Below are 10,018 nucleotides of genomic sequence, written 5' to 3'. Positions count from 1 at the left end.
AATTGATAATGAATGCCAAAGGAAAGATGATAGCTCAAATACATGATAGCTACAACATGTAGGTAAGACATCAATTAAGATCAGGTAGGCAATTTAGAATAATAAGATGTAGGAGGGTAAAAAAAAAACATGCAAGTAATAGGCATGAGAAGCATAACTCAAGCATCAAGTAATAATTATGCCAAATTAAAAGAGCATTTGTAATGATGACAATTGTGAACGATAATCCCAAATACATGTGGTGCACAAGCATTGTGAAAACGAGGCATACAAGTAAAAGAGTAAAAGAAAATAAGATTCAAAGTGCCATAAAAGCTTTTTCACAAACACGTGGTGTGCAAGGTATAATAGGAATGAAAATAATGTAATCCAAATGCATATGAGAGCCATAAGTAAATGTCAATTGTCAAATCACTCCTCAGAATAGCCACAGGCTCAAGTAAAATAAGGTACTACCCAAATAAAGCTCCAACACCAATATAAAAAAATGTATGAAGAAAAAGAAAAGTATGAAAAAGAAACCATAAATAACTAAGCCTGGAAGAGAAAAATTTTAGAAGAAAGAAAAGTAATTAACTGCAATAATTGAAAGAAGAATGAAGGAAGAAAGGAGAAAGGAGGGAGAGAGAAGGAGAAAGGAGATAAGAAAGGAGAAAGGAATGGAAAACGGGATGTGACGCGCGCGCGCAAGGCACGCGTGCGCATGAAAACTGTACTCGCCATGCGACGCATATGCGTCGCCCACACGTACGTGTGGATGGTCTTGGAAGCAAAAGGACGCGCACGCATCCAGGACGCGTACGCGTGGATGACTTTGTGCCTCTAGCACAGTTCCAGCATGGGGGCAGCACAACTTTCTGTCCAACATGCTATTTACGCCGATTTTCCTATCCACACATGTGTGTGCGTGACGCATACGCGTGGATTTCCCTTGTGGCAGATGACGCGCACGTGTCATAAACACGTACGCGTGGGTCGAATTGTGCGTAGAGCACACCAGCCGCACGATTCCATCATAACTTTCTGTTCGTTGGATGGGGAGCGAAATTGCTATCGACGCCCACGCGTGGCCTACGCGCACGCGTGGTTTGCCCATTTTTTAATGCAGAATGCAGATGGCTATGCAGAAATTATGAATGAACATGAATAAAAATAAAATAAAATAAAACTAAGAACAAAAAGGAAAGACTATACCATGGTGGGTTGTCTCCCACCTAGCACTTTTAGTTAAAGTCCTTAAGTTGGACATTTGGTGAGCTCCTTGTCATGGAGGCTTGTGCTTGAACTCATCCAGGAATCTCCACCAGTATTTGTAATTCCAATAGCTTCTGGGATCCCATACTAGTTGCATAAAGCCTTCAAGCAAATTAAAGCAAATGACAAGGCCCCAAGAGTGTTGATTGATAGAATGAATTCCGAGGTCCCAAACCTTGCTTTTGCACCGTCTTCTTGTTGATCATCATTTTTCCACTTGGGTGGTGAGCAATCGGAATTCTCACTGAGACATCCAAACAGCCTCCTAGACCCATTCAATTGAGCTTTATACCAACCCTTGCACTTCAATTTGGAGTATGCAACCATATTGAACCATGCATGACAACTCTTACCACTAACCATCTCCCTCTTACTCTCATAGCCACAAAGAGCTCTAAGTTACCCATCCGTCTCACGCAAATCATATTCAAGTGGGCTAATTAAGCTTATAGATGAAAGATTTATGATGAGCGAATAATTTATACGCTTTTTGGCATTATTTTTAGGTAGTTTTTAGTATGTTTTAGTTACTTTTTATTATATTTTTATTAATTTTTATAAAAAAATAACATTTCTTGAATTTACTATGAGTTTGTGTGTTTTTCTGTAATTTCAGGTATTTTCTGGCTGAAATTGAGGGATCTGAGCAAAAGTCTGATCCAGAGGCTGAGAAAGGATTGCAGATGCTGTTGGATTCTGACCCTCCTGCACGCGAAGTGGATTTTTTGGAGCTATAGAATCCCAATTGGCACACTCTCAATTGCGTTGGAAAGTAAACATCTTGGGCTTTCCAGCAATATATAATAGTTCATACTTTGCTCGAGATTTGATGGCCCAAACTAGCGTTTCAACGCCAGCCAGAGACCCTTTTCTGGCGTAAAACGCCAGAACTAGCACCAGAACTGGAGTTAAACGCCCAAACTGGCATCCAAGCTGGTGTTTAACTCTAGAAAAGGCCTATTCACATGTAAATCTCAATGCTCAGCCCAAGCACACACCAAATGGGTCCCGAAAGTGGATTTCTGCACTATCTGCACTTAGTTACTTATTTTCTGTAATCCTTAGTAACTAGTTTAGTATAAATAGCACTTTTTACTATTGTATTCACAGACTGGAGACTTTTATGTTACATTTGGGAGGCTGGCCATTCGGCCATGCCTAGACCTTTTTCTCTTATGTATTTTCTACGGTGGTGTTTCTACACCTCATAGATTAAGGTCCGGAGCTCTGTTGTTCTTCATGAATTAATGCAAATACTATTGTTTCTCTTTCAATTCACGCCTACTTCTTCTCCAAGATATACTCCCGTACTTAATTTAGTTAAGTCAGAATGAAGGGGTGACCCGTGACAATCACCCACTATCTTCGTTACTCGCTTAGCCAAGATCCGTATGCCTGACAACCACAAGCAGTCTACATGATGTTCAACGTAGTCATTGGACGACAGCCGGAGTATATTCTCTTGGGTCTCTAATCCACGGACCGAGTCCGTGAGATTAGAACCTTCGTGGTAGAGGCTAGAACCAATTGGCAGCATTTCTGAGATCCGGAAAGTCTAAACCTTGTCTGTGGTATTCCGAGTAGGATCTGGGAAGGGATGACTGTGACGAGCTTCAAACTCACGAATGTTGGGCGCAGTGACAGTGTGCAAAAGGATAGAGAGATCCTATTCCGACATAAGTGGGAACCGACAGATGATTAGCCGTGCGGTAGCTGTACCTGGTATTTTTCATCCGAGACGAAAAATCTGACAGTTGATTAGCCGTGCAGAAACCGTACTTGGACCATTTTTACTGAGAGGATCATACAGCTTGCCATGGAAGGGAGCACGCATGATTGGATGAAGACAATAGGAAAGCAGAGGTTCAGAAGTAATAAATCATCTCCAAACGCTTATCTGAAATTCCCACCAATGAATTACATAAGTATCTTTATTTTAATTTTATGTTTTATTTATCTTTTAATTATCAAAACCTCATAACCATTTGAATCCGCCTGACTAAGATTTACAGGATGACCATAGCTTGCTTCAAGCCGACAATCTCCGTGGGATGGACCCTTACTCACGTAAGGTATTACTTGGACGACCCAGTGCACTTGCTGTTTAGTTGTACTGGAGTTGTGAAAAGTGTGATCACAATTCTGTGCACCAATTTACCCACTTGAATGAAGGAATAGATGGTGATGGCTTTGGGGAAAAGGTCTCCAACAACTTTGGCAAGGTGATTCCAGCTCCATTCCCTTGAGCTCTTCCTTGACAACTTCTACCTCTTTGAAAGCTTCTTCAGTTTCAACCTCTTCCTCTTGGTAGCTTTCTTCTAATTCAATCTCTTCTTTATTACTTACCAAGGGCATGGGAGGTTGTGCTTCTTCTTCTTTAATCTCCATCTCTTGATCAACCTTTGCAAAGTTTTCAACCATGATATACCTCAGAGGTTGTACACCCTCCTCAACATCAACATCAAACATATTGGAAGGAGGTTCTATGACTGAACTTTTCCATGGAGGTTCAGCATCTCCTAAGTCTGCAACCATTTATTCCTCTTCAACTATGACGGCTTCCTCCACTTGTTCCAATACGAAGTCATGTTCCTCATTGTCCACTGGAGTTTTTAGTGTCTCCTTCATGCTAGACTCTTCTATTGATTCTCCACATGTTGCCATGGGAGTTTTTTGAATGTCCAAATATTGGGAAGCTAATCGATTTAGTCTCTCTGTCAATCCAATTACCACTAATCGCAGCTCAACTCCGAGCATAACCTCCAGACTTACTTCCTTATTTCCAAACCCTTGAATTTCTATATAAATTTATGTTTTAAAGTCTTGACTAATTAATCAAAACTTTCTTCATTTTTAGAAATCAAATGAGTTTGAAATGACAAGTTAACAAAATCATAAGAATCCGATTTTCTTTAATAATCTACAAAAGCATTCGAAACACATCTCTTTTGTTATAGTTACTCAAATAAAAAATCATTTTCAAAACCATAACCAACACTCTTTCAAATTGTTGGAAAATTTTCGATAGCACCTCCCCTAAAAACTGGAGTTTGTCACCTGTCACGGGTCCCCTCAAACCAATCTCAGTACAGCATCAGCATCTCAATTTAATGGTTTTCAAATTCGTTTTTCAAAACCAATCATTATAAATCTCAATCTAAATCCAAGGCCACCATGACCAAATGTCATAGTATTCATCTCTCAGACACGACGACTTGCATTCACTCATCATCTAGATCCAATTACGCATCAACGATCATTTCCTCATCCATTTCAGAACCATCAAAGTTCATAGCCACAATTTATCCCAATTATCTAGAATCATTATCTGCATTAGTTCACTAACCCTTTAAGTACTCAAAGCATAAAGCATTTCTAATCATACCCTACTATTCCTTATTATTACCATACTATGCTAATGCTTCAGCAAGCTTCCGCTGCGCCACTCTAATTTCTCGTCTAGTACTAATCCTATCACTTATTTCCTCAAGTACTAAACCACAACTTAGCATGAATGACATTCACTAGATTTCTATCTATGATAGCCAAAACCAAATACCAACTTAATCGTACTTTTAACACGTTGTTACCGATCTTTCACTTACCTCTTCCCAAACCGTCGGATCTAACGGTATCCCCCGTCGTCGTAGTGAACACACGACCTTGTTGTTGGCCATTGGTAGTATTCCAGTTGACCTGCTCAGGATAGTTCCAGGACATGTGTCTAGCTCCTCTACAACTATAGCAAAGTCCCAATCCAGCTCGACACGGAGTTCCCGAATGGTAGCTTCCACACCACCTACAAGTCATTTCATTCTGAGGTTGCTTTCCATACCTCCTCCCTTGGTGATTGTTGTTGTTGTTCCTTTGGGAATTGTCTCAAAAAAAATCTCTCGTATAGGGATTTGGTCTCGTCTTCACTCGCCCCTCAAACGATGAGCAACTAAAGGTTGAATCTACTCTATTCTCTTATCTCGCAATTCATTGTCACTGGATTTCAAACAATAACTCCGTACAATTCTCAACACTTCCGATCTCTTAGATATAATCCAACTCGCCTCTGCTGTGTCACTCTTATTCTTAACCTTCAAGGGCCTAGCTACTCCTCTAAGTTAACTAAATATCGCTCCGTCTCAGGGACTAATGGTCCTCGACTAATCGTCGACTTGGACTTTATGATTATAAATACTTGTCATGCATCACGAATGAACGTCACCTATTAATGATATATAGGAAAGTTAGAAATTCAAATGTTAGTTTACAACTACCTCGGGTATGAGAATCGAATTTGGTTGCATCCCGGCCTTCTCTATAGGGAGAAGACATATGCCTTGATCTCCCACACTCGTAGTATACACCTAACCCCAATCGGCACGGCCTATTTGGGTGATGACTTTCACATCTCTGACAGGTCGAAACATCTGAAGCAGCCACTGTCTGTTTTCCCTTACTGTTCCCTTGGGACTCCTCATTCGTTGCAAAGTTATTCCGTACTTGGAAAAAGTATTGTGTGTATTCTCTCGCCTTAAACTCTCGACCCCTTGGTGCGAATACTTGGTTGTACTCCCTATGACGTCCTTTCTCTGCAGCCACCTTTTTCACACACTCTTCAGCAACTCTGTTCTTAAGACTCAATCACAACCTCTTAATAATCCTTGACCCCCATACTCACATTACCTATCGTTTATAATATCCGCTGCCTAACAATTTGTCATCCTCCAATTTTTACACAAGTGCTCGATTTTCACAAGCTTTCATTCCCATTCAAATCCAATTATTCCAACGTCAATTACAAGCCCCTTCTGCTATGAATCATCAGATTCCAATCAACTCAAGCATAATTAAACAAATCGTTCAAGCAACTATCCACCTCCAAGTATTCCACTCATCAACCCAAAATCAACACACCATTCTTATATGTACTACTGCCAAGATTCCTATCACGGCGTTCCCTCACCGGTTCGTTCTTGGGAATTCCTCCCCGGTTACTTCATTCGTGTCCATGAGACACCATTCGGATCTCATCCATACTAAACAAGCGATATCGAGGTAATCAGACTCAATATCTCAAGTTAAGTGCTTCAAATTACCAAAGGTACACTCATGAACTTCATGCTAGACGTATCAACTAGATACCCTAACTAGCATAGGCACTGACTTAGAGTATGCATTGAAACATAAGCAGTTCCATCCTTCAGGCTCATGAGGATGAACAACTCTGATACCATAATGTAACAGTCCAGACCATCCACTAGCACGATATTGTTCGCTTTGGCACACAATGCCTCATGGTTTTGCCTTTGATGATAGGGATGATAGCCGAAGCCCCCCTCACTTACTCGTCAAAATGCGCCATGCTTAGGAGAGGTATCCACACCCTTATAAGGCATACTTTGTTCCCCTCTCCAACCAATGTGGGACCTTACAATTGGGTTAATTAGTTAATTAGTTAACAAATTGAATAATAATAATAATAATAATAATAATAATAATAATAATAATAATAATAATAATAATAATAATAATATATGAAGACAAGATTAATTAGTTAACAAATTGAATTTTAATTATTATGTTTTATTTTTTACTCATATTTTTATTCATTAGTTATTTTACTTTTTATATTTACAGTAAATATTGAATGTAAAAAAGAAAAAAATAATATTGATTGTTATCTATTTTATTTATTTAGATTTATAATTAAATTTGATATAATTGTAGCAAGTATCTATAATTAATAGTAACATGATACTATAACTTTAAGTTGTATAATATAATAAAAAAGAATGTAGCAATTTATATTTGCTTCCTATATAGCAATGATATTATATATATTTATATATCTCTTCTTTTAGCTCTTTCCTAAAAATATAGGCATATAATTAATGTAGATATATAACATATATACTGAGCAATTATCTCCATTGAATTAATCATAAAGGTTAATAAAAGATAATAACATCATTTTTACTTAATTGTAGCAAGTATCTCCATTAAAAATTAAAATTGATTTATTAAAAAAAATTGCATACAGTTTGCGTATGAATGGGGCTGGAATCGGAGACTATATATCGATATCAAATATAAAAGCTTATCGCATGTAAAATCCGGTCAAATCGTAATTAATTAAATAATGAATTAAATAGGAGTGAATAGGGTTAGAAAATTTAGCAATCGGAATTTGATAATTTAAATATTATATTTGGACTCAGTGAATTTTTCTGAGTTAGAAAACAAAGTTTTCTGAATAAAAATGCGCACCAGAAATTCGACCGGCAGTACTGGCTGCGATCTGTCCGGTACTGTGGCTGAGAAAATTAATTAGAAGTGAATAATTTTAAGAAATAAGAATTTATAATTTGGGAAGATGAAAATATTTAAAATACGATTTAAAACTCTAATCTTAAAGGTTTTGGCTCAAAATTGGGCCAACGGGTTAAACCAAGTGAACCGGACCCAAGTGGACCTAAGACCCAACATATATAAACATTTGTTATGAGTATTTCAGCTCATTTACCCTAAAAATGAGAGGGAGGGGCGGATAGAGAGAAGTGAGGAAGGAAACCTAGCCTTCCAAACTTCAAATCACCATAACTTTCTCTCCAGAACTCTGATTGACGAGCCGTTTGCAGCCACGCATTGCACTTCTCATTTTCTACAATTATATCTAAGTTTTATGGTGAGTATCCCACTATCCTCTGCCCAGTTTTCGTTTTTCTCTTTAAATTTGAATTTGGTTTGGGTTTTGAGAAAATTTTGTGATTTTGGTTGTTTAGGAGTGCTTTAGTACGAGCCATTGGTGAGTTCCTTCCACCAATTTCATGGGTTAAGGTCAGGAACCCTCTAACTCTTGTGATTTATCAATTTTATGAACCCTAGGTTGATTATAAGTGTGAAAATTGATTATGTTAGAGTATTGGGTGATTTTGGTGCACAATTGGAAGATTGATATTGCTTGTGGGGCCTTGGTGAGGCTTAGAGCTAAGGGTTAATGGAGACTCTCAAGAAGAAGCTCAACTATTTTGGCTACAAGAGGTACGGTTTAAGTTTCATTTAAGTACCATGTGGTGTGATGAGAATTCCTAAGCTAGATGCCCTAAGGATTAAGTTTGGATTGTGTAAATGGTTGGTACTAATATGCGTAGTTGGTATGTAATGTAAATTAATGATTGGGTTGAGAATTGTGTAAAATTGTATAGGATTTGATGAATTGGATAATGAATAGTGGTTTGTGGAATATGCATTTAAATTGTAAATTTGGGCCGGAGGCCGTGAATCTTGGGCCGGAGGCCGGAAAGAGGTAAGGAAGGTAAGTTGATATGTGTATTGTGTGATGATATAAGAGATTGGATGGATTTTAGATATTGAATGTGTGAATAATTGGTTTGGTTATTGAATAATAAGGTTTGAGGAATTAGGTGTGGAATTTGATAGTTTTGGGTGAAATTGTATAGATGAGGTAGGTTTGGTTTTGGCTGAGTGTAATTATGTGAATGTGGTTGGGTTGTGGTCATTTGGATCAGTGGAAATGAATTTGACTTGTGAACATTGGAAAAATTGGTGATTTCTATTTTTGGATAAAAACTGATTTTTGACCAACTTTGGCGGTCTGTAACTCGGTCCACGAAGTTTGGATTTCTTCAAAATTGAATTTTTATGAAATTTTATTCAACGATCTTTCCAACGGTTCAGAAATGGTTGAAAAAGAAATTTTGTAGAAGAAGTTATGTGTGTTGGAAGTTTAGGGTTTAAAAATGTAATTTTGCAGGTTTTTAACTTAGTAAATTTTTTGGTAAAACGTACCCTGACACGCACGCATGACCGACGCGCACGCGTCACTCACGATTTTTACTATTTCACGCGTGCGCCTGGCTGACGCGTACACCTCGCTGCACTAATGCGAATGCCTCGTAGAAAATTCAGAGAGTTGCGCGGGTACTGTGCTGGTTTTGTGCGAGGAGCACAAAACGCACCCACGCGTACGCGTGGCTGACGCGCACGCATCACTCTGCTTTTCTGACTCCCACGCGTGCGCATGGTCGACGCTTACGCGTCACTCTACTTTTCCACCTTCCACGCGCACGCGTGGGCGACGCACACGCGTGACCCTGTTTCCAGCAAAAGTTGATTTTTGAGTTTTTAAAGCCGAATTTCAAACTTCTAAGCCTCCATTTTCATCCTCTAAGTCCTAAATCTTATAGTATGCCTAGTATTGAAAAGAAGTTAGGATATGTGGTAACTTGTAGATGAAGTAAAGAGAGAATCAATGATGAATGGTGAGTAATGATGATTGTATGAGTTACTGAGGGTGATGATGGAAGTGCGATGTATACCGTGAGTAGAAGAGCTGTATTTAATAATAATTATTGGCTGGTTATGGGTTATGTTATGAGTCGGATGGCTATGATAAATATTGATTTTTGACTGAAAATAAAAATATGACTTTGAATGATTGTTTTATCTTGAGCTCTCTTTCTTGAAAGTGTGACCCCAGAGAAATGAAGGAAGGTAAGGATCCCCTTCCCTGTTCTTCCTGGTATTGTAAAATCGCCCCCAGCGAGATGGTGGGAGATTAGGATCCCCTCCTTAGTTCTTCCTGGGCATATCAGAACATACCTCCTAGGTAGATGCAAGGGTTGTGGCTGTGCCCCACTTGCTCTAGGTTGGTTAGTATAGAGGCTCTCCGGGTGGACACAAGGGTTGTCGTTTCGCCCCACTTGCTCCGGAATGTGGTGAGATATACCTGCCTAGATAGATGCAGTGG

Source organism: Arachis ipaensis, chromosome B2, assembly GCF_059453495.1.
Source record: "Arachis ipaensis isolate K30076 ecotype BB chromosome B2, ASM5945349v1, whole genome shotgun sequence".
Taxonomy (NCBI): Eukaryota; Viridiplantae; Streptophyta; class Magnoliopsida; order Fabales; family Fabaceae; genus Arachis; species Arachis ipaensis.
This window is presented reverse-complemented; position numbering follows the sequence as displayed.